Here is a 26,556-nt window from a genome sequence, read left to right on the forward strand (position 1 = left end):
GTCCAAATTTTACACTTTAGAGGTCCACTGGTTAAGACTCTGAAGAATCTTCTTCTAGCTTTTTTCCTTTTTTGGTTTTATTTCTTAAAGATAAGTTGTGAATACCCACACATACTCTGTTGCATCTTGATATTTTCATCACTATATTCATCAGTATATATGTTTCTACCTCATTCCATTGTAATTGGTATTACTTTGAGGGGAAGATTTTGCTCTGGACCTAATTATAGGCTAGTTGTTTTAAGCTTAGAAGGCTCACCTTCTGAAGTCAAGATAGGCTTTGTATATTAAATATTAGCTCTTTTATTTTGTGCCATGAGTGTCTTCAGTGTGGTTGCATGTCCCCCCAACTCCCTGCCACCCTGAACATTTCTGAGGAGTGTTGTAATTCCTCTCAACACAGCTCCCATGTGTTTCTGCTGTGAGACAAAATGTGTCAGGGGAGCAGAGGGGTTTCTGATGGTCCATGTTCACTAAGGCATAGTTGCCCATGGTTCAGATGGAGCTTCAGAAGCGCCCATTATGTGGTGTCTTACTTTAGCTCCTAAATTAAAATAGTAACGAAGAAAGTTCGCATCGTGGCTCAGTGGTAACAAACCTGACTAGTATCTATGAAGATTCAGGTTCAATCCCTGGCCTCGCTTAGTGGGTTAAGGAGTTGTCATGAGTTGTGGTGTAGGTCGCAGATGTGGCTTGGATCTCATGTTGCTGTGGCTCTGATCAGACCCCTAGCCTGGGAACTTCCATATGCCTCGGATGCTGCCCTAAAAAGCACATACACACAAAGTAATGAAGTGGTGGGGACATCATCCTCTCTTCTCCATCCTCTATTGAGTGCCACAAGTAGGAGCTGAAGAGAAAGCTCACTGCATATGTGACCATGATGTGGAAGAATAAAGTTTTGCTGACACAACCTTTTTCCTTGAGACTTTATTTTAAATGAATATTACCTAAACCTATTATGACCAGGAAAAATGATTTTATAGCAATAATGTACAAAGAGAACAGGGATACTTAATATAAAGGAAAGGTAATCACACAAATGGGTTTGGTCCAATTGGTCCGGGGGTATGAGTGTGAGAAATTTGGCAGCATGACAGATCATAATAGAGGACAGAGCACAGGCAAAGGAAGGTTGTCTTGGGTGGTGGTTTTGTTAGCACCGTGGGGAGGGGCTATCCTGTCTTTCCTTCCTCAGACCTTCATGATTCCCTGTGAACTCAGCCTGCCCTGATCCCTTCAGGCTGTAGTGAATTATTCATTTTTGTATCTCCGTCATACCAAAAAGGGAAGCCTGTGAATGATGGAGATGTGTAACATCTGTCCTCTCCTCTCTGCCTAAGTAGCTGCATAGAGTTGGTGGTTGGGTTGACGGAATCTGGAGGCAGGGGAGGAGCAAGTCTGTTATATTGATTATGTTTCTGATTTTCAAATCCTCAAAGATCAGGTTATTTTCACCCTTAAGTGTTGACATGCCAGGACGTGGAGAATTAAGGTACTTCATCTATTCGTTGCCAGCAGTCACTTTCACATATGCCCAAGTTGCAAACTGATGTGGCTGCATCAGTTCTGAGGTGGCTTGTGTGATTTGTTAGTAGTGGTGAAATAATAATTACTGTTGCCAGTACCCAGCGCTTAATAAGCAGATTTTCTTTCTTTTTTTTTTTTTGAAATTTTATTTTTATTTTTTTTTAGAATAAAATACATATATTTAAACACAGTTACATTCACACAGATTATTATATCATGGATCTTAAGAAACAGATTAAATGACTCCCTTTGGAGAAGTGGAATGGAAAATATGCTGAGACAAATAGGAAATTTATTCTATACTTTATCCCATTTTGTATGGCTTTCATCTTTACTATTTAGTATTATCTATTACATTTCAATTTTTCTTTAAAAACTAGCATTATATTAAAATTGTACATATTATGCAACTAAAATTTATAAAGAAGAAAGCCTTATATACCATTAAATATGTTGTATAGCATAATAAAAAGAATAACTTAACTGGTAAGAATAACAAAATTACCCTCTGAAAATAAGTAAAATATAAAATACATAAATTGGTTAAAAAACAGTGTAACTATATGAATATGTCCTCACAATTTGTTATATCTTATTGATTCTTCAATATACGCATTACACCATTCTAGGTGATGTGATAAACAAGACATTATAGACCTTACATTGTACCATGGAGAGAAATGGTTATTAATAATACAATTGTAGAACTGTATTATTTAATTGTACAGTTTCATTATTTAATTATAATTATCATTAAATTCTTTGATGGAGAGGAAATCAGAATCAGATCTAAGAAGACTTCAGCATTCCAAGAATGATGTCAAATGACCCCCCTCATGGTGGATTATGCACTTATTTACTATGAGATATATTTCTTCTCCAGAGATTCCTTGTTTGTGTATCAGTTGTAGATTTTTGGTTTGCAGTTATTCTGAAGTTTTGATGTAAGAGTTATATGTATATGAGACTATTTTAAGTTCTCTTAATTGCAAGTTCATCTCCAGTGTCCTGCATTTGTACCCACCTCTTCTCATGATTTCTGATTTTGGTGGTATAATTGTGCATGGATGATTTCATATCTTTACTGTATATATACCTTTACTGGTGAGCCTTGTCATTTGTGGAATTTTTGTTTCCTGTTGCTGTCTTTTCTTTTCTGCCTATAGAAGTTCCTTTAGTATTCATTGTAAGGCTGGTTTACTGTTGCTGAATTCTCTCAGCTTTTGCTTATCTGTGAAGGTTTTGCTTTCTCCTTCAAATCTTGCTGGGTAAAGTAATCTTGGTTGGAGGTTTTTTCCTTTCATCACGTTAAGTATATCATGCCACTTCCTTCTGGCCTGCAGAGTTTCTGCTGAGAAATCTGCTGATAACCTTATTGGGGTTCCCTTGTATGTTACTTCCTTCTTTTCTCTAGCTGCTTTCAAGATTTTCTCTTTGTCTTTAATTTTGGTCAGTTTGATTAATATGTGTCTTGGTGTATTCCTCCTTGGGTTTCTTTTATGTGGTACTCATTGTGCTTCCTGGATTTGAGTGAGTGGTTCCTTCCCCATGTTAGGGAAGTTTTCGGCTATGATCTCTTGGACTATTTTTTCTGTCCCCTTTTCTCTCTCTTCTCCTTCTGACACCTCTATAATACGGATGTTGGTGCGTTTAACGTTGTCCCAGAGTTCTCTGAGACTCTCTTCATTTGTTTTCAATCTTTTTTCTCTTTTCTGTTCTGCACCTGTAATTTCTTCTAATCTGTCCTCCGCCTCCCTTATTCGTTCTTCTGCCTCCTGTGTTCTGCTGTTAGCTGCTTCTAGTGAATTTTTTATTTCAGTTATTGTATTTTGCATGCTTCTTAAGTTTGATATCTTGTATCTCTTTGCTTAGTGTTTGCTGTTAAGTTATCTATCTTTGCCTCCAGTTTATTTCCAATGTCTTGCATCATCTTCAGCATCAACAGTCTAAAGTCTTTTTCCTGGAGGCTGAGAATTTCCTGATCACTTAGCTGATTTTCTGGGGTTTTTCCTTTCTCCCTCATCTGAGTTATAGTCCTCTGTCTTTTCATTTTTATAGGTTTTTGGTGTGGTGACCTTTTTACAGATAATAGAGTTGTAGCCTCTCTTACTTCTGATGTCTGCCCCCCTGTGACTGAAGTCAGTATGGGGGCTTGGTGTAGGCTTGCTGATGGGAGGGGCTGATGTCTGCCCACTGATAGGTGGAGCTGATTCTAATCCCTCTGGTGGGTGGGGCTTAGTCTCTGGATGGGATTAGAGGCAGCTGTGTGCCTGAGGGGTCTTTAGGTAGCCTGTTTCCTGAGGGGCAGGGCTGTGATCCCACCTGATTGTTGTTTGCCCTGGGGCTTCTCAGCGGCTGGCTGACATGAGGCCAGATTTTCCCAAAATGGCCACCTCCAGAGAAAGGCAGCTGCTGAATATTCCCTAGAGCTTTGCTTTCAGTGTCCTTCCCTCACAACAAGCCACATTCACCCCTGTTTTCCCAGGATGTCCTCCAAGAACTGCAGTCAGGTTTGACCCAGATTCCCATGGAGACCTTGCTCTGCCCTGGGACCCAGTGCATATGAAAGTCCGTGTGCACCTTTTAAGAATGGGGTCTCTGTTTCCCCCAGTCCTGTGGAGTTCCTGTGCACAAGCCCCACTGGCCTTCAATGCCAGATGCTCCAGGGGCTCTTTCTCCCAGTGCCAGATCCCCACACGTGAGGGTTTGATGTGGGGCTCAGAACTCTCACTCCTGTAGGTGAGTCACTGTGAACCAGTTAGTTTCCAGTCAGTGGGGCTTCCCACCCGGGAGGTATGAGGTTGTTTATATCATGAAATCGCCCCTCTTACCTCTTAATGTGGCCTCCTCTTTTTCTTCTGGAGTAGGATATCTTTTTGAAGGTTTCCGGTCCATTTGGGTGGAGATTGCTCAGTCTTTATTTGTGCATTTTGTTGTTTTTAGGAGAGAAGTTGAGCTCCAGTCCTTCTATTCTGCCATCTTAATCCCGTGTCCCCAGATTGTCTTTACAAAGACTTTGCATTAAATTTTCAAAGCAGTCATATGGACTAGTTTCTCCCTTTGACACATGGGGAAAGGTGAGTCTTAGAGATGGAATCATGGGCCAAGATCACACAGCTGTTACGTGGTAAATGAGCATACACAGTTTAATTCTGAGAATGTGCACATTTTAGGTCTATACCCTTAACCTTTAGCTCTCTACTCCCTTCCTCATAAAGTGCTCAAATTTATGAAGGATATACTAAAAATAAATCAGTAAAAAATACCTATTTGGTTTTTGTCTCTCTTTCTCTGACCTTCATTCTGCTATACTTTCCTGAGAGGAAGAGAAAGCCAGGAGAGGTGACACAGGTGCAGAGCTGCTATCATGGTGAACTACTATTTGTGGTTAACTGTGGGTCATTGTGGGAATTGTGGCCAGCAGAAAATTAGACTTTTTGTCACATTTAGGTAGAACCCATTGGTATGTCACATACATGAATATCATTTCTCTATGTATGTTTGTGAGGGAAAAGCTAAAAACCTGGAGCTTAAAGCATTCATATGTACTACATAGATGGCAATTCTAATGTATTGGTTGTTTGTTGACTATTTATCTGTTAGCTACATGGGCCATGTCATATATATATTTCGTACCTATGTCTATTTGTCAATGGTTCCTAACCTGATGGACACTCAAAATACATCTGCTGTTATGATTACATTTATATGAAATGTCCAAAATAGAAAAATCCATAAAGATAGAAAGTAAATTCATGGTTGCCATGGATTGGGAGGAGAGGTAGGGAGTGACTCCTAATGGGGTATGAGTTTCTTTTTAGTGTGACAGAAATTACACTGAATTACAGAGTGGTGGGAATTACATAATGCAATGGTTGCAGGGCCTTATGAATATAGTAAACTTGTATACTTTGACAGTTGTGAATTCTGTGATATGTGAATTATATCTCAGAAAACAAGATAGATAACTTGCTTCTGTAGCCATCAGAGATCTACAGGAAAAAAGGGGGGGGGCAGAGAACATGAGAGAAGTAACTGAATGTTTGTGTGGATTTTCTTTGGATCCTAGTCTGAACAAACTCACCATAAAAAAACTTTTTGAGAAAACTGGAGCTATTTGACTAGTGACACCAAAAAATTATTAGATGACTCAAGAAACTATCATTGACTGTTGGATTTGGTTTTGGCATTGTGATTATGTAAGAATCTGTCTTTATTTTTTAAGAAATGTGTTCTGATGTAGGGGGTGAGATGATATGACTAGAGTTTGCTGTATAATACTTTATTAAAAAATGGCAGATAAAGGAAATGTGGAAAAATCTTTAATTGTTGATTCTTGGCCGGATATGTTGGGGTCTCTTAGAGTATACTCTCAACTTCTGTGAAATTTTAATAATTTATAATAAAAAATTTAAAAATGAAGATCTTAAGTAGCAAATATCTTTATTTTTTTCTTCATGTATAAAATGTAGTTAATACTAGGATCCTTAAATTATTTTGAAGATTATGGGCAAAATATGTAAAGAACATAGACTAACACTTGGTATGTAGTAAGGGCTTCTGCTGCTGCTGAGGAGCCCAGGTATTAAATATTGGAACCATGATTATTTTTATTGTCAACTTGTCTTCAAGAGATTCAGAGACATTTATTGTATTGAATCATTCATCATTTATTACCCAAACACACTTCATGGTTTGAATACATGTTGCATAATGGTGTCAGGGAAAGCCACAGCTATGGATTTTTCAGTCCAAGGAGACATCAAGGTGATCCTCTTGTCTTTTTTGTGACGTCTCAAAACTAAGACTGTGGTGTGTTGTCATTACTACCTGATACCCAAGCCATTCCCTGGCCCTTGATGCTTTGTACACAAATAGTGCACTAAATACAAATATTTACTTCTTTTAAAGCAAATAATGCAGATATAATACCACCTGTTATTTAAAATACATGTTATGGGCAAGGTATGCAAAGTGAAATAGGATGTTAAAGACATTTAATTCTAAAGGGAAGTTTGCGTACTAGAGTGTTGGAGGACCAAGGGAGAGAGTTTCAGTTCCATGAAAAATTGTCATGTGGACACTGTGAATCATAGAACTGGTCATGTTTCTCCTCTTTTCCTCTGACTGCTGGATGTGCAGAGCCAAGTTTGTGGTGTGCTCTTACCAAGTGTACAGTATTTTAGCGGCCTGTGTTTTATTTACCAGCCTTATCCATGGCTTCATCGAATTTTTCCTGCCCACATTTTCTAGCCACCCTGATTTCCTTACTTAAAAAAATCTTGTGAGAAGTTGTAAAGTGTTATAAGTCTTTTCCAACAAGGTGAACATAAAATATATCAGCATTATTGGTGAACAAAAACTATGTTTGCATGGATAATAGCACCTAAATTTTCTGTCTGCTGTGGGCATTGTGCAAATTTGTACCTCAAATCTGCTGTTTTCTTCTAAGGAAGTGTATATGGAAGGTCAGAATAATATCATGATTCAGCTTTCAATTCATTTGAATACAATTCGCTATTGGAAACATCAGGTGTTTTTTGTTTGTTTGTTTTTTGTTTTTGGTGCTTTTATATGGTTGCATTAGTCGGTCATTTATTTTGTAAATATTTCAACATGTCTCTTCTACCAAGAGCAAGTTCTTCAAGGGCATGAGGCATGTTTGTTGGTGCACCTCCAATACCTTGCTTAGTGCCTGAAACTAAACAGGTGCTTATTGAAAGTGTGTTGAATGGAGGAAAGAACAGCTAAGCTTTGGGAGACAGTGAGCAAGGAGGAGAAGGAGGTAGATGGAAGAGGTAGCCTGGAGGTAGAGGTTTGCAGTTTCCTCACGCTTTCACCTTCCTCTACCTGTTGGTGTCATTTGCTTGTAATAAGTGAAATGAAACTTCACTGCTCAATTCTGGAAACTTAGGGAAGGTTACCTGATGTAGATAAGCAGGAGTTGATGTGGGCATATCTGCAGTGAAGTTCTGTCTCTACCTTAACCATGGGCACCTGAAAATCCAGTTCTTTGGCTAATTTCAGGAGCAAAATAAAAGTTTTTAAGTGATAAAGTCTCCCATCCCCAGGAGCTTTCAACATTAACAGTATTCTAGCAGCATCCCTTAGTCCTTTCCTAGATTCCTGCATAAATTTGAAGATGACTTGACTTCTAGTGGGTCTTAAAGGTTAAACACGGGAGAACTGTGTAACTCTGGTCTGAGTGTGTGTAGAAGCCAAAGAAAGAGAGGCTTTGCTGCTGGATTTTGGGCAGGTGTGAGGTGCATCTCAGAGAACTTATTTCTGTGCTGTGGTAAACAGGCAGAGTTCCCATGGGGATGTCAATTCGAGGACTCAGTGGGGACACTGAGGCCAGTTTTAAAATAGCATGAGGGAGTTCCCATCGTGGCACAGTGGTTAACAAATCTGACTAGGGAGTTCCCGTCATGGTGCAGTGGTTAACGAATCCGACTAGGAACCAGGAGGTTGGGGGTTTGATCCCTGGTCTTGCTCAGTGGGTTAACGATCCGGCGTTGCCGTGAGCTGTGGTGTAGGTTGCAGACGTGGCTTGGATCCTGCGTTGCTGTGGCTCTGGCGTAGGCTGGCAGCTACAGCTCCGATTCGACCCCTAGCCTGGGAACCTCCATATGCCGTGGGAGCGGCCCAAGAAATTGCAAAAAAAAAAAAAAAAAAAGAACAAATCTGACTAGGAACCATGAGGTTGCAGGTTCGATCCCTTGCTTTGCTCAGTGGGTTAAGGATCCAGCGTTGCCATGAGCTGTGGTGTAGGTCGCAGACGTGGCTCGGATCCCGTGTTGCTGTGGCTCTGGCATAGGCTGGCAGCTACAGCTCTGATTAGACCCCTAGCCTGGGAACCTCCGTATGCTGTGGGAGCAGCCCAAGAAAAATGGCAAAAAGACAAATAAATAAATAAATAAAATAAAATAGCATGAGATGACAGTATAAGAGTAAAAAACTAGAAATACTGAGTTCTTTGGACCACTGCAAATGAAAACCCACAAGCTACGTTGCAATAGGAGGGCTCTTCCAGTGGTCTTTATACCTGTGAGAGGGGAGGCCCTGTACACACTCGGGTGCTCCCTACACACACACTCTGTGCTACACTGGTTGGCTTTGAGGTCTTGACTGCTTCCTACAAGTTAAGGGTAAAGGCTGTCCATAAGGAGCTTCAGAGATCCTGGATGAACTTGAGACTTTCAGATCATTTTTATCTGGAAGGGTTTGTTAGGGACCATTTATTTCAGGTTGTTCTTTAAATTTTTCTACTAGAAAAGTTAACACATACTGTCCCCTCAAAAAAAAGATGAACCTATTGCAGCATATGAAGTAAAATGAAAGTCCTTTTGCCTTTCCTACCTTTTGACTAAGCCCCTTATTTTTATAGATGATGAAACGGGCTCAAGAACAAAAGTGACTAGGCCACTGCCAAGGCCATCCCAGCTAGTTAGACAAGAACATCAATTCCAAACTCCCAGTCACGAGTCCTTTTAATTAGGGATCTGGAAACAGTCCATTAAAAGAAAGATTGTAGTAGGTAAGGGGCTGTCGTCAAGGCTTCTTTCTGTGGCTTCTCAGGTGATTTTGGTGTGTGTGTATGATATCTGTAGAATTTACCACAGGTAGGGGGTGATCCTCATTCATAACTATGCCTCCACTGAATAAGCAAGCAAAGCGGTTAGTCCGAAATTCAGGACATTTTAGGTGATTAATTCTGATGGGTATAGATTCCGTGAATATAAATAATCCCATCCCAAAATGTTAACAGTGTCACACTTGAGCTGGATTAGAACGCGTCCCTGTGGGCGTTCCTGTTGTGGCTCAGTGGTTAATGAACCCAGGTAGTATCCATGAGGATGTGGGTTCGGTCCCTGGCTTCTCTTGGTGGGTTAAGGATCTAGCTTTGCCATGAACTGTGGTGTAGGTAGGCTCGGATCCTCCGTGGCTGTGGCTGTGGTGTAGGCCAGCAGCTATAATGCTGAGTCAGCCCTAGCCTGGGAGTTCATATGCTGCAAGTGGGGCCCTAAAAAGACAAAGAAAGCAAACAAATAAATAAAGAAAGTGTCCCTGTGGCTTTACTGGTGGTGACACGATTTATTTTTGTGTGTGTGTTGGCGGGGGGGGGGGGGGGGGGGGGAATCTGGCATGGCTTGACCTTGCCCCCTAATGGCAGGTTATTGCTTTGCATCCTGGTGAGAGATGGGGGTCCCCCATCCCTTACTTCCCTTGTATAGAATGATATGGAGAAGGGAGATTAAAAACAAAAACAAAAGGAGAAAGAGTGAAGAGGTGACAGAAAATCATACCCACTTAGACTCAGCTTCCTGTGTTAAGCACTTTAGGGAGATCAGATTGCAGCTCTCAAGGCCTGGCATGTGTCCTGGTCACGAAAAGGAAAGGCCCTTGCTGCCACTCAGCCAGAGCTGAGTCAGGCCAGTGCACTAAGATACTCCTGTACAGTGAGCATTGCTTTCTTGTCTTTTTCAACACCATTGACCCATGCCATTTGCATGTATTTAATCATTAAAAGTAGAATTATTTTTAAACCCTTCACTTATTTGCTAACACTATTTCTTTTGAAAGACAAGAAAATTACTTATTGGATAACTTACATTATTAAGCCAATTTGCCACTGGAATCAATTTTCCTAAAATACTGAGGAGCACACATGTATGTCTGATTTGTTTTTTGAACTGTTCATATTTCTGTGAGCCAGTTAGAGTTCTTCTCTACCACGGAAGCAAATCTTACTAGATCCTGATGAATTATTTCCTGTGGATCATTAGAGTCCAGGTAATGAGGGCCACTCTTTGGAGCCTCAGGGGAAATCAATGAGTTGGGACAAGAGTGAGTTGTAGCCTGCGTTAGTGTTGGCTGCCATGTTAGTCCTTGGAGCAGATGTATGCACAGCTCAGGGAGTGGGGGACAGTCGAAAGAAAAGATAGTGGTGGAGTAACAGCTTTCCCCTTGGTCAACCCCCCGCTCTCTTGCTCCCAGACTCTGGACTTAATCTGCCTTCAGCCTCTATCCCGAGTTCCAGGCTTTGATTCTACATTTAGCCCCACTTGCTTCATTCATTGAGGCTTTCCCAGCTGTTGGGTCAGCAGACAGCCATCTCCTCTTCCCCTTCCCCCTTATTCCATCCTCTGGCTAGCTGACATTATTACTATATATAATATTGTTTGATGCTAAATTGTTTGAATTTTTATTGTTTTTTCATAATTCTGTGGTATGTTGAAATGCTGTTTATTTTTAATCATTACTGGGTTTGGGGATCTGTTTCGTTCTTTTTATTTATTTTTTATTTTTCTGTTGCATTCTTTTTAAATTCTATCTTTCAAACCCTTAGCGTTTTCCTATTATTGGTTCGATTTTGATCTTTCCCTTCTGTGTAATCCTCCTTGTGACTATGCATTAGTTGGATTTTTTGGTTTGGTATTTTGTTTTCTAGTTTATCTAGTTCACTTATACAGATGAGAATTTTCTCTTGTGTCCAAGTAAACTCATCACAATTAAAACGAGTAATAATTTCTTAATGTTGTCTATTGCCCAGTTTCTATTTCCCCCTTTTATTAGTGTTTTTCCCACCTGGCTTTGTTCAAATGAGAATGTATTCTAGAATCAGTCACATATGGCATCTGGTGGTTGTGTTCTTTAAGTCTCTTTTAATCTGGAACACACCTTTAGTCGTGACGCTCATATAGTAAAGTGACATTCCATTTTGTAGAAAGTTTTGTTTCCTGTATGTACCTGATTGTTTCCTAGAAGTGTCTGAGCTTCTGAATTTCCTATTAACTAGAGGTTAGATATAAAGATGTGATAAATTGATGTTGAACATCTTTGTCTGAAATATCTTGAGACAAATGCCTGATGTCTCACCACTAGATAATATAGGTCAAAGGATCAGATGACAACAGTGTAATTCCTTTGTTGTATGTTTTTCCCTTATGCAGAAAGGAATCTGTAGAGTTTTATTTTGGCATCATATATATATATATATGTCTAATTTTCTGTCAGTCTTGTACCTAATGAGTTAAAACCAATTGGTTTTTTTGTTGTTGTTGTTGAATTAATTTATCATTGGGAGTTACAGGGAAAAAGTGACATTATAATTTTATTTCCCTTCAACATTAAGCCAGCAACAAGAGCCTTTACCTGGTCTTGGTTTGTTTACCCTGGAATATAATTATTTCTACAGTTCTTTCCTTTAATTGTCATTTTTTAGACTAAGGGCTTAGTTTAATAGATGTCAAAAGGTGACATATGAGTTTTCTTTGGCTTCCTTTTGTGAATATCATTGTGAATCCATGGATTTTCATAGTTGGTGTGTTTCAATCAATAGGATTTTTTTTTAAGGCTTACACTGTCAACACTTTAACATGGGGAAACCCCTTCGTGCTGGATCCTCTGTCCATTTTACACGACCCTGTTAATCCTTACAAGCTCGTTTTATGGTGCAAAACCATTTCTTAGGCTTAACTTGTACTTTCCTTGCCTGAGACCTTGAATAAGACATTTCTCCAAGGAGCCCTATTCTTTTTAGTGAGGGATGGGATTAGAGGTTGTCATATTATTAGGTTGTCACAGCTGCTGGGTGAGTTTGCGTCTCAGTTTAAATGTCTAGACCTTGAAAATGTACATCTAAACACAAGTTCATACTGATATTTCCAAATCAATTTTTAATTCACTCATTTTTTATTTTATAATTATCACTTTTTTCATTGAAATATTTGATTCCTAACATAAATTGTCTTTTCTGATAATATTAAAAATGTCAAAGTAACAGTTACCAATATCATTGCTAACTAAAATGTTGCTTAAAATTACTGGATGAAGGATAAATTTTTTTGGTACTTGTGTGTCCTCAGAATGCATCCTTATGAAAGGATGTACAAAATACTGTTATTTAAAGTCAATTGATGTGGAATCTTTCCTGTTACTAACTTAGAGTCTAAATTAGGGTCACGATATCTGTGATCCACCTAACAAACAGATGCTATATTAGATTCCTAGGGCTGCCATCACAAATTATTACAATCCTGATGGCTTAATAAAACAGAAAACATTTTGCCATCGTTCTAGAGGCCAGAAGTCTGGAATTGAGCTGTCTGCTGGGCTGCGTTCCCTCCAGAGCCTCCAGGGGAGGGTCCTTCCTGTCTCTTCCTGCTCCTGGTGGCTACTGGCAGTCCTTGGCTTGTGGTTCTGTAACTGCAGTCTCGGCCTCCTTCTTCACATGGCCTTTCCAAACTCTTGTCCTTGTGTCCCTTTCTTCTCTTCTGTTTCTGACAAGAATTTGAGCCCAGCTGGATACTCCAAGATCACCTCACCCCAAGATCCTTAACTAAATTGTATGCACAGAGACCCTTTCCCCAAATAGGGTCACATTCGCTTGTGCAGGGGTTAGGACATGGACGTATCTTTGGGTTGGGGTCAGGGACCCCCCATTCAACTCACTACAAATGCCAAGCCACATAGTGATTTACTTAACAAGCTTGCATTCATATAACAACCCAAGTTGGTATTGTTGATCTTTGGAGGTTAATCCTACAGAATTAATCAGGGGTCCAGTTGAGACTATTTTCAGCCAAAGGCTTCAGGTTTGCCTCACAGGTTGTCTACAGTCAAAGGAAGAAAGGAAATGCAGGTGCACATCTGGGGTGTTTTTTGGACCAGGCTTGAAAGTGGCATGTGTTACTTTGCAGTCTGATTCCTTTGGCCAGACCTGCCAAGGAGGATGCAGAATGTAGGCTGCTGGTTGAATACCCAGGAAAGGAGAAGAAAATGCTTAGTAAACAGCTAGACTCTGCTATGATTACTGATTTTGGTAGTCTGATAGTTTCATTTGGTTTAGGTTGTATTCAGTTTTAAAACTTGCTTTTATTGATGTATTGATTAATTTATTCACTGACTAAGCATTTAGTTGTATTAAGTGAGGGAAAGCAAAGAGTGAAGTAAAAGGGCCTGGGTCTGAGTTTTCCTAAAACAGATACCTCATGTGATACTTTGAGCCAGAAAGAGACTCTAAATGGCTGAGAGTACCAGTCTATTCTGAGTTCCAGCAGTGGGCCAGGCCAGGCATGAACTGGCTTTGGGGATATGCATTTTTTTTTGCCAAATTTTAAAAAAGTATCTCTGGGTTATTTTTTTGTGTGAGATTTTAAAGGGACCTTCCTTCCTTTCTTTCTCTTTCTGTCCTTTTAGGACTGCACCCACGGCATATGGAGGTTCCCAGGCTAGGAGTCAAATCAGGAGCTGTAGCCGCCAGCCTACACCACAGTGACAGCAATGCCAGATCTGAGCCATGTCTGCCACCTTCACCACAGCTCACACAACGCCGGATCCTTAACCCACTGAGCAAGGCCAGGGATCGAACCTACATCTTCGTGGATGCTAGTCAGATTTGCTTCTGCTGAGCCACGATGGGAACTCCATATCTTCCTTTTCTTGAAGTCTCCAAACCTGAGGAAATCTACCGAGTTATTAGTTGCTATTAAAAAGAAGACAAGCTTCTTTCAGTTTCCCTCCTGAAAGCAAAGTTTCTCTTCCATTAAGACTCCATCCAAGGCTCTGATTTCTTGATTCAAAAATATTGGAGAAGCAGTCAGAGGAGCAGATGCCAGCTCTATCTGGAGCTTTCTCACATTTAATATCTCTGGGGTCATGGAAAATTGAATCTGAACCCAGAAGCGAGTTCACATCTTTCCTCTTCCAGAGGTTCCCTTTGTCTTACATTTTTTAATAGTGAGAAGAAAAGATACTGGCCTATCCCACAGGGATTGAGAAGGGGCAGAAAATGAGTAGCTAAAGAAGAGGGGGCGGAGGAATGATTCCTTTTTAAATGAATCCTTTTGAGCAACGTGATGCAAGTGCTCTCTTAGAAGTGCTGTTTGGCATCAACAGCTAGAGCTCGAAGCCTGGGGCTCGGTCTGATGTGAAGAGTTTAGGTTATCTTTTGCCAAAATGAACATCACATGGCCTGCCTTCCTGCCTGGTAATACAAATGGAATTGTAGCTCCCCCCCTACCCCCCTGCCCTCAAACAACTGAATTGCCTGAGCTGGCTGGGACAACTCGGGTGTGTTGTTTGAGATAAACTTTATTGTGTGGGCATCTCTTTAAACATGGGAAGGCTGTTATAGGAAATGAAGAATCATCCAGCCTATTTAATGCATATGGGCTAGATTGAAGTTGACCTTTGACACTATCTTTTAGAAAATAGTTTAAGGGATTTATTAAGGTGTATTGGTCAAGAATTTCGACTAGGAGGGTGATACACATACTACTTTATGTTGTTTTAACACGTGGATATTTAACACATCATCTTTGCTGTGGAAGGCTGTTTTTGTTTAACGTGCATGAAAAAGAAAAGTCAAATGACTTTCTGGAAGTTATCCAGCAAGTGGTTGAGCTGATACTAAAAAAATTCTGAACATTTTTATGCTCGAAAAAGTACTATAATGATTTGGAAAAGTTTTTGAGAAAATTGCCAATGGATGACCTGGATCACCATGTGACTGTGGCTCCTTTCATCAGCCCATTCATCAGTTAAATGATTTATTGAGTACACACTGAAGACTGATGAGCTGGGAGCACAGTGCTGTAGAAAACATAGTGCTGAATCTTTCAAAAGAAGGGATTAGAAGAAAGAAGACATCACCTTTAACATAAATTCTGGAAAGCCAGAATTTATAGCAGAGCTTTCAGACCCCATATTCTCTCCTACTTATCTATAGCATTTACTGTAGATCTTTATGATCTTTCAAGTCATATGTTTTAAAACAAGTTATTTTCTGAAATCAATGAAGAAATTAAGACATTGCCTTATCCCTGTGATAGTAGCAAAATAGCACTTTTTAAATTCAGTGAATTTTATTATATTTATAGTTATACAACCATCATCACAACCTAATTTTAGAACATTTCTATCCCAAACCCCAGCCCATCTCTTCCCCCTCAACCTGTCTCCTTTGGTAACAATAAGTTTTTCAAAGTCTGTCAGTTTCTGTTCTTCAGATAAATTCATTGAATCCTTTTTTTAGATTTGACATATAAATGTTAGAGCATATGATGATTGTGACTCACCGTCTAACTTCATTTAGCATGATAGTCTCTAGGTCCATCCATGTTTCTGCAAATGCCGTTATTTCATTCCTTTTTATGGCTGAGTAATATTCCATTGTGTATATGTACTACATCTTTATTCACTCCTCTATCGATGGACATTTAAGTTGCTTCTATGCCTTAGCTATTGTATATAGTGCTTCAGTGAACATTGGGGTACATGTATCTTTTCAAGTCATGGTTTTCTCTGGATAGATGCCCAGGAGTGGGATTGCTGGATCAAAATAGCATTTTGATGATCTCACTTAAATAGCAGAAATAGGTATTGGTTTTGGTTTCTAGTTTGACTGTAGATGTTGAGGGTACAGGGAGATGGAAGGAAAGCAAATTAGAAATACGGTTTGGGTTTTATAAGAAATGGACAGCTGTATGTAGGGGCTGTATGTAGGTATTCTATATTAACATGGTAGATACTAGTTGTGGACCAGACCCTGACTTGCAGCATCTTCAAGTACTAGAAATACCAAGATTATAACAGATGTTTATTACCTTTTTACAGGAACTTTGACCTAGTGACTCTAGCTGTTGATGTATGTGCTCATACTTTGAGATACAATGTTCCAAGTGTATCTAAAATCCTATAAAATGAACACTCATAATAGAAGGGGTATTGTGTTGATATATCTTTGTCATCCCTCGACAATGAAAGTTTCAGAGGAGCTGCTTCTACTTCCATTTTCAGCCCATCCTTGTCAGGCTGTTATCTGAGAGCCTGATTTAAAGACTCATTTTGACCATGTGGATCACACATTGGAACTATCCTAATCTTGTGAACTGAAGATGAAAAGAAAGGCTGAGAGGAGAAAAGAGAAGAAAGGAAGGGGTTCGTGTATGTGTATTTATTATGTTAAATTTGAGATTATGGAATAGCTAAGGAGAAACCGTAGGAGATCCAACTGGAGGTTGGGTTTAAGATGTACGTTTTCAGGTTGTTAGCACACATTGCTTTTGTTTTTATGCTATAGAAGGTGGGTATATATCTAGAAAATGGGGATATGTTTTGGGTGGGGGAGGTAGGGTGGATTGGATGAAGACGGTGGATTAAGCAAATCTCATGAAGTGAGTGTAGGTAGAGTAATAATTTGAGGTATGGAGGTACATTTAGATTGAAAAAAAAAACTGACACAGTTCCCCCAATTTTCTTTAAATAGAGTTATGAATAACTTGTGATGTAAATATTTTGAAATTGTAAATCTAAGAGGTTTATAGAACCCCCTTGGAGTGCTTTATTTCTTGAAAAAGTATTAATTGAAAAGTTGACTGTTTGGCTTATGGATTTCTTTTTATTGTGGCAAGTGAAGCCAACAAAATATCAAGAAAAGCTTCTCCAAAGAGCTGTGTTCAGTTACAAAGTAAGTAAAATTAAATAAATTACTTTGAGATATTGTTTTTTAATCATCTTTACTGAGGTATAATTTACATACAATAAAGTTCACAAATTGTGTTTTTGGAAGTGGGTGGATAATTTTGTATTCCCACCAGCAATATCATAGAGTTCCACTTGCTCCAAATCCTCATCAACCCATGGGTATTGTGAGTCTTTTTAATTCTAGCCATTTTTTATGGAAATGTGGTGGTATCTCACTGTGGTTTTAATTTGCATTTCCCTAATGATGTTGAGCATGTTTTTATGTGTTTGCTATTTATGTATTTTCTTCATTGAAGGATCTGTTCGAATCTTTTGCGTACTTTTAAAAATCAGGTTATTTATCTTGTTGAACTGTAGGGACTTTTAAAAAAATTCTAGGAGTTCCCGTCATGGCTCAGCGGAAATGAATCTGACTAGCATCCATGAGGATGCAGGTTTGATCCCTGGCCTCACTCAGCGGGTTAAGGATCCAGCATTGCCATGCGTTGTGGTGTAGGCTGGCAGCTCTGATTCGACCCCTAGCCTGGGAACCTCCATATGCTGCGGGTGCAGCCCTAAAAAGCAAAAAAAACAAAACAAAATAAAATAAAAATTAAAAAATTCTGGATACAAGTCTCTCAGACATATATTTTACAAATATTTTCTCCTAGTTTTTGCCTTGCCTTTTCACACTTATAACAGTGTCTTTCAGAGAGCAAACGTTTGTCTGGTAGTCAGAACTTATTTTTTAAGAGGTTCATGCATTTTTGTGGTCTAAAGAAATCTGTTGTGCCTCAGAAATGTGCGCAATTTAAGTCATAAAGATTATCTCCTATGTTTTCTTCTAAAAATTTTGTGGCTTTAGTTCTTATGTTTAGTCTCTGACCTATTTTGAGCTAATTTTTATGCATGGGGTGAGGTAAGGCAGGAGATGCACTGTTTTTTTCCCCATATGTACATCCAGCTGTTTCAGCCATTTGTTGAACAGGCTGTGCTTTTCACATGAACCACCTTGGTATCTTTGAAAAACCAACTGGCCTTATATGTGTGGGCCTAATTTTGTATTCTCTTTTGTTCCCCTGATCTTTATTTCTGTCAATTTGCCCATCCAACACTCTTGATTACTGTCTTGAAATCAAGTAGTATGAATTCTCTGGCTTTGTTCTTTTGTAAAATTATTTTGGCTATTCTAATTTTTCTTTCATTTTTATGTAAATTTTAGAATCAGCTTATTAGTTTTTAAGAAAAAGCCTAGAGGCTTTTGATCAAGGTGGATTGACTCTGTAGATCAATTTCAGGACCAATACTTTAACAATAACTGTATCGATTCTTCTGATCTATGAAGATGGTATCTTCCTTTATTTAGGTCTTTAATATCTTATAGGAATGTTTTGAAGTTCTAGTGTTCAGGTGTACACATTTTGTTACTTTTATCCCTAAGTATTTCATGGTTTTTAGTGCTACTTTAAGTGATGTATTTTAAAAATAAAAGTTTCTAGTGATTTGCTTTCAGAGAAATACTGGTTTTTAAATAGCTTCCTACCACTTTGTTGATGCCCTTTTGAAGAAAAGTGGTTTATGTCATCTATATTGATGCATTTATCAAAGCCAAGTTCAGCAATCAAACACTATCTTAATGGCTTTTGTACTATAAACAATAGCCATGGAAAATTATTGACACTGAGTATTCTGAGCTTGGTTCTTATTTTAAGTCTGTGACTAAAGTAAGTGAAGGGAAGTGGGAAGGGAATGATTAAAATCTTAGAACTTTTCCCTTATTTTCAATCCCTATGTTCTATTCATAAGGATGCTTTCTTTGCTGTATCAGACACTTGTTGACTTTACTGGAAGGCAGCTTCCTTCTCCATGTCTTCCCACACTATTTTGAAGGTTCATTTACATAAATTCTGCTCTTCATAAATATATGTTTTTCGGTTCAGCAAGCACCTATTGAAATTCTGTGAATTTTACCCCTGTGTTTGCACACTGTTCGAATTAGGGCAAATGAAGTTTCAGAGGATCCAGTTGGTATAACTTCAGTCAGGAAAGCAACCTTTCAAATAAGAGCTTGCCATTCTTACAAATTCTTGAGTGACTGAAAAATATTAGCATTCTATCTAAATCTCGGAAGTAAGTTATTGGCTTCTATAAAAAGTCTAAGGCTCGCGCTCTCTTTTTTAACCCTGTCCTGGGCAGGATCAGAGCTGTTATTTCTTTTTTTATCTCCTCTTTTATATTCGTATGATACACGGTTAGCTGAGGAGACTTTTAAAGATCTTTAGCATGTTGTTCTTGTTGGGAAGGCATTGTCAAGGTTCTGGGAATATGTAGTAATGGAGGAGAAAGAGTTTAATATTCCCCTTTTCAGAGGAAGAAACAGTGAGGCATGTTTATACCCCCTGCATTTTTATAGGGAGAGTATTCCTCAGGGATCTTGCAGATTTTTCGTGAAAGCATAGATTGTAACTATAGTTTTATAATGTAAGTCTCTATCTTTAAACCTAACTGAAAATATTCCTAAATCTTTGCTTACCAATTCTCTTTGTAGATTGAATGAAGAGATTCAGGTATCCAAAGTAGGAAGTATAGTCTAAAGTTATGACTAATAAGCTTTCGTGGAGTTTCCGCCATGGCACGGTGCAATAAGAATGCAACTGCAGTGGCTTGGGTTGCTCTGGAGGTGTGGGTTTGATTCCTGGCCTGGCACCGTGGGTTAAAGGATCTAGTGTTGCTGTAGCTGTGGTGTAGGTCATAGATGCACCTCAGATTCGATCCCTGGCCTAGGAACTTGTATGTGCTGTGAGTGTGGCCATTAAAAAAGAGCTTTAGTGATAAAAGACCTACTTGGGGAATTCAAGAAAACATAGATTCTTGAGTACTTGGTAATTGGATCAGGAGAATTTTTGCAATTTAACAAACATCCTCAATCACTTTAGATGCAGGTGTTTGAAAGTGTAAATTTTAAGAAACACCAGTCTAAAAGAAAGGAAAACTGTGGCTCTTGAAGGGTCAGAGTGAAGGATTCTAAGGTTATCTTAAAGATTTCCCAGGATAAATCCAAACTTCCTTCACTCTACTAGTTCTTAGATCTTCAGTGACAGTGACATCTATACTTACGGAATATTGCTACATGGCAAGCACTGTCATGGTTCAGTATTTACTTAGAACAACATCAGATGATAAACTTTATTAGTATGGCCTCCTTCCTTACAAATGCAATTAAAACACTTCAAATTGGAGAAAATGATGAGCTATGAATAGAATTAAAGAAACCCAATGAATATGACATACTAGAGAATGAATTATAGGATGTTTTGATTAGGAAAGACCTGTTGAACTAGAAGAGACTTTTGCTAGTCTAAATAAAGGAAATCATTTGGAAAAGTCTCATCAAAAGTTATTTTCAGTGTGCGAGCTGTAATGGAACACTTGGAAAGTTGTCCTCCTCCGCTCAGACTAGGAAAATGATTTCATATTCAGAGCCGAAGAAAGTTTCACGGCTCTCCAAGAAACTGTGGCTGCAGAATGAATCTGACATGCTGACTTTTCATGTCTGGTCTAGTGCAGAAATGTTCAACTTTTCAAGTTAGGAATGGAGAAAGGGGAGTCATACAGTATCAATTGTATGTTTGTCCATAGCTCGTTATGGGTTCCCTGTTTTCTGTTCTATAGGCATTAGCCTATTACTTGACACCTGCCTTTGTCCTTTCCAACTCACCCATCCTTGTGCCATTGCCTCTTGTAAACTGTGTTACTGGAACCCAGCTAAAAAGCCCTTGAAGTTGCTAGCACATGCCCTCTGAGTCTCTGCCTTTGTTCCTACGTTCCCCCATCTGGAAATCTCCTGTCTCTTGCCTCTTATACTGTCGCAGGATATCTGTATGCTGCCTGCCCTTCAAAACGAAATTCAAAAGCCACCTCCTTCAGGGAAGTTCCTTTGATCATCTCGGTTGGAAAGAGCCTTACCTTGCTTTCAACTTCGAGAGGATCACATATGTATTACAGAAATGTCTGTTGTATCTCAGAGATGAGATTTAACACTTTGGAACTGAGTTTGTTTCGTTTTGTGTTTTTTTACACTGTCTCGCATAATGAGTTCTGGATGAATGAAAGACAAAAGAATGAAATGACCAAAAAAAAAAAAAAATAAGTGTCCCTCCGCTCCCTCTGCCCGCCCCTCCCTTTTCATGTTAGTGCCTGGAAACATCTAAATGTGATAGCAAGATTTAAGATGTTCAGAGGCAGGGGCTTGTCTAGCAAAATGTTTTCATCCCATAATAACCACAGGGATCCTTCTAACTAGTTGCACAGCTGGCACTAACTGCCTCTGGTAGTTATGCACAAAATTCGAGTCCCATCTGAACATGCTTTCATAGCCATCTATTATCATAAGTAGGTAGAATCTTAATACTTTTTCTTCCTTTTCTCTAAAGTGTCCTTTCATACACATGCTTTCTGTGGATGGGAGAGTCGTCTAGCAGCCTCTCTGAAATTTTAGAATTTGATATTTTTCTTTTTTCTGGAAATGCAGACTATGCATTCCCTTGAGGATTTTGGTACCTTCAATTCCTAGGGAAATCTAGGTTTCTTTGTTTAAATTGTTTTTCCCTGTGCATATAAATTGTTACGCCTGTGAGGGCTGAGAGGTTATGACTTAGCTTGGTCCCGCTTGCTTAGGAGCCTGGATTCTGCTCCTGGCACCCTCCCCCGACATGTGCAGTCTTTCTTGACCTCTCCTGTACTAAATAAATCATTTCTGCCTATATACAGTATTACTGCAATATTTTATTTTTATCTTTTCTTCTCCTTGTCGGCCCATGTCAGCATTATCCATCTCAGAAGGGAAACCCTTTGAGGACATAGATTATTCCTGTCAGCATCGCTCTGAAGAGCATTTTGCACCAAGCTAAGTCCTGAACATTAGTACTTGCTAGTAGCGATGATGCTGGCTATAATTATAGCTCATTTAGAGACAGTTTGCTTACTCAGTCTTGGGAAAGAACGCCCAACTACTTTCCACTTCTAGGAAGAAAGATCATTCATGTGTAGTGAGCTTATGTGCACAAAAGCAAAAGCCCTTTGAATTTTCACTATCTGAATTTATTACAGGGGCTGAAAAATGGAATGTTAATAATGGCATAATGATGGTAACATCTAATTCATCCCTAAGGGTGTTCAAGCCATTTATGTAGCTCTGCTTAATCCACTACTGAAATAGAGCCAGCGACCCCGTGACCATCCCAAACTGAGACCATCCCTGCACTAAGCGTGTCCCCCACCAGCCACTCATTTCCTGAAGACTCATTAGAATTTCCTTTCTTAAACCTTGGAATATTAAGGTATAAGATAAACTTGAATGAAAGTCTGTTTGATTTTGGAGCTGCTTATCCACATAGACTTTATGGAGTGGAAATGCTTGTAACATGCTTGTTGTAAGTGCAGCCAACGCCAAATTAACCTCAATTAAGTAATTCCTTCCTGTAATTATACACATGGATAGAGAGGGATGCAAAGGATCAGAAATGTTTTGCTAGATGAGTAGAATGTCCAATTCCAAACCTTTATGCAGAAAGGCTTTCAAGGTCGACCTTGATTAGATTTAGGTGGGGAAAGAAGGGTGCGGAAAGAGGTCCCAGAGAAAACAGTTCAGCTGATGAGAAGGAACCCAGGCAGGGCTGCCTGCCTGTGTCTCGTAGAGAAGGCTGTGTGGTGGCACAGCTGACGAGTTCCATTGACTGTGACTTCCCCAGTGAACATAGCATTTCCCTCTCATAGCCCCTTCATTTAACTCCTTTAAGAATGGCCTGTTTTCCAGTAGATTTGAACCTTGGTCATTAAGTGGTATCAAATCAATGCTTTTTTTTTTTCCCTTATGTGCGGGGCTGGCCTGTTTGTAGGCATAGTAACTTTCCTGGTGGCCAGTGAGGAGAGGGGAGGCTGGTGCAATAAGCCTTAGTGGATTGAATTAATGAGAAATGTATAATTATGGAAGGCACTCAGCAGTTTCAGAGCCATGAGAAATACAACACAAGCTTGTCAGCAAATGTCCTTTAGCCTCATGACATGAGTTTGGCTGACATATCTAGCACAGAACCCACTGGGTATATGCTTTGTGCAGAGTGTTTACAATCTCTTTGTGTACTTTTTTACTTTATTTATTTATTTTTTCAGAGCATATGGAGCGGCATATGGAGGTTCCCAGGCTAGAGTGCTGGCCTACACTACAGCCACAGCAACATCAGGTCTGAGCCATGTCTGTGACCTACACCACAGCTCACAGCAACACCAGATCCATAACCCACTGAGCAAGGCCAGGGATTGAACCCACAACGTCATGGTTCCTAGTTGGATTTCTTTCCACTGTGCCACAATGGGAACTCCTACTTTTATACTTTAAAAACTTACCCTGAATTTATGAGAGAAATGACTTGTGTTTTGACATTTAAAAGAAGTCTGATCATTAATTCTTTGAACATTATTTAGGACTGCATGCCAAGTATTCTTCAACATTCTGGGATGCAAAAGTAGAACAAGTTTCTTGTCTTTTAAAAACTTACTGTGTGAAAAGCAAGATGAGCATACTTATTACAGGATCTGAGAGTCAGAAAACCTGAGTTTGAATCCTTGATCTGGGGGGTGGTGTATATATGTGTATGATTTAAGGGAAGTCATTTAATTTCTGAACCTCAGTTTCCTTATCTATAAAGTGGAGTTAATGTCCACTTGGCATATGGGGGACTTGGATACGTTAGGAGGCCTAAAAAATATGGTAAACTATGAAGTATTTATTAAAAGTAAGTTAATAATCTTTGAAAAATGAGAAATGCTGCCCCAGATAAAAGGGTAATTGTGCTTCTAAGCTTGTATAAATGAAGTCGGTCGCTTTTAGCAGTGAGAAGAAATTTTCTGGTCATTACCAGAGAAATTAAATTCCTAACATTCTAATTGATTTAAGTCAAATATTTGCAGATGACACAGACGCTTCATGACAATTTTAAAATCTGTTCTCCCCTCTCTGCTTCCCACACTTTTCTCAATGCAGTTTATTCACATAATGTCTGATTCTTTGAATGTTTACAGAGAATAATTAAAGCTCCCAGAGCCATTGTTATTTCCCATCTAGAAACATTTCATGAAGAAAGTTTGGGAGTTCCCACTGTGGCACAGTGGGTTCAGAATTCAGCTACAGTGGCTTGAGTCACTTTGATTTTTGTTTTAGTTTTAGTTTTGTCTTTTCTAGGGCTGCACCTGTGGCGTATGGAGGTTCCCAGGCTATGGGTCTAATCGGAGCTGTAGCCACCAGCCTACACCACAGTCACAGCAACAGCAACAGCAACACCAGATCCTAGCTGCATCTGCGACCTATACCACAGCTCATGGCAATGCCGGACCCTTAACCCACTGAGCTAGGCCAGGGATCAAACCCTCAACCTCATTGTTCCTAGTCAGATTCATTAACCACTGAGCTACGACAGGAACTCCACTTGGGTCGCCGTAGAGATGTGGGTTCAATCCCTGGCCCAGCTCTGTGGGTTAAGGGATCTGGCATTGCTGCAGCCTTAGCATAGGTCATAGTTTTGGCTTGGAATTGATCCTTGATCCAGGAACTTACATATGGCACAGGTGCAGCTGTTAAAAAAAAAAAAAGTTTGGTCATGCAAAGAGATAAATGGCAAGAGGTCAGAGTGGTGATGATGCTGTATGACTAGACATTTTAAGGGAAAATTTTATTTATGTATTTATTTATTTAGGCCATGCCTGCAGTATGCAGAGGTTCTTGGGCCAGGGATCAAATCTGTGCCACAGCAGTGATAATGCCAGATCCTGTCTGCTAGGCTACCAGGAAACCCCAAGAAATTTTTTTTTTTTAAGGTTCTTTGAGGTGACTTATCCATCTCTGTTGAAAAATTACTGTAATTTATCCATAATATTTCTATATAATGTAACTCAAGTTTGGGGGCTTAATCTAATTAAGCTAGTTTATCGATGTTGTTGAACAAGCAGGTAACTAGTTATTGAAAGTAATATGTGGGATATGAAGCAGTTCTGGAAGTGAGGATGACGGAAAACTGCCAGTTAAGGCAATTTCGGTGTGAATGCAAAACCTAAAATTACATTACCTGGAGGAAAAAATTACTATTTTAAATAAATGTGCCAATAATCCATCCAGAGTCATTCAAAATAAATGCGTTTTGGCAAGGTGCTGAAATTCTCCAGTGTATTTCCCCGAATGTTTTTATTATCCAAATGGCCATGTTGAAGACAGACAGACAGACAGAAAAGGCTTGGTGAGCCAGCTGCTGGATTTATAACTCAAATAGTAGCTCCTTTTGAGATTAGACAACCTGAAATTTTTGGAAAATTGTTGAGGGTTTGTATTTTTCCTCCTTAACAGTTTCATTTGAAGCCCTGGAGTGTTTTTGAGAAGTAGCTATGATGTAGACCTTCTGTGTTTTAAAGAGTCAGTTTTCTTCATTTTCTGCTTCTTGGAAATGAAGTGAGGAAAAAAGTGCCTAAAGCACAACAGCGAATGCTAAGCACATTTGAAAAAGTATGAGTTTATTAAAATTTAGGCCTTGTTAATAATTTCAAGGAACTAAATATAAAGGAATATAATAAAATCAACAGGCCTAGTGAACATGTCTATGTGAGGAAAGCCCCTGCCCCCAAGTGACCACAGTTTTAAGAAACAGAGAGTTATATATCTTGACTGTCAACAATGAGATTAACTAATTGAGTGCATGTCAATGTGTTATATGTGATACTCAACCAGGCTTTGCTATTTTATTAATTAATTTTTTTTTTCCTTTTTGGGGCTGCACCCATGGCATATGGAGGTTCCCAGGCTAGGGGTCGAATTGGAGCTACAGCTGCTGGCCTATACCACAGCCGCAGCAACTCGGGATCTGAGCTGCATCTGGGACCTATACCACAGCTCACGGCAACACCAGATCCTTGACCCACTGAGCGAGGCCATAGATGGAATCTGCGTGCGCATGGATGCTAGTCAGATTCGTTTCCACTGATTCACAAGAGGAAGTCCCCAGACTTTCTTATAAAGGAATGAATATGGCTCTTGTGGTGTGAACACATTGTCTAAAAGAACAAACATTAGAAATCTCTCAGCAGCTGTTCACAGTGCTTTCAAATTTTAGGTCCTTAAACAAATGGTACATGAACCAGAGTTAAAATTCATTGAGTTTCATGTGTTAGGGACGTTATATTTACAGGGAGGTGGGATTTGCGATAGTGGAAATGGAGTACAGTTTGAATTGTCACTGATCATGGGGTTTTTAAAAATGCGGATAATTGTGTAATTAAAAATGTTGTTTTATTTATATCCCAGTGTATTTCTGGCATCAGCTGTTGTCATATACAAAATTGGAAATAATAACTGGTTCCTAGATAGCTTACTAGCTCATTTGGGGGAGCTTTTTGTGATTATTTTAGCCCTCAGCTGGGCTATTGCTAAAAAACCATGTGGCAGTTCGATCCTATCTGATCCCTTAGTAAAGTGATAGTGTTTTAAAATAAATAGGACCTTATTCATAGACACAG

General features: G+C 39.3%; 1 protein-coding gene across 1 annotated transcript in view; it reads left to right on the forward strand.

Annotated features, from left to right (window-relative positions):
- Positions 1 to 26,556, forward strand: part of FMNL2 (formin like 2) — a 330,367-nt gene that overhangs the window by 187,012 nt on the left and 116,799 nt on the right.

Source organism: Sus scrofa, chromosome 15 (genome assembly GCF_000003025.6).
Source record: "Sus scrofa isolate TJ Tabasco breed Duroc chromosome 15, Sscrofa11.1, whole genome shotgun sequence".
Lineage (NCBI taxonomy): Eukaryota > Metazoa > Chordata > Mammalia > Artiodactyla > Suidae > Sus > Sus scrofa.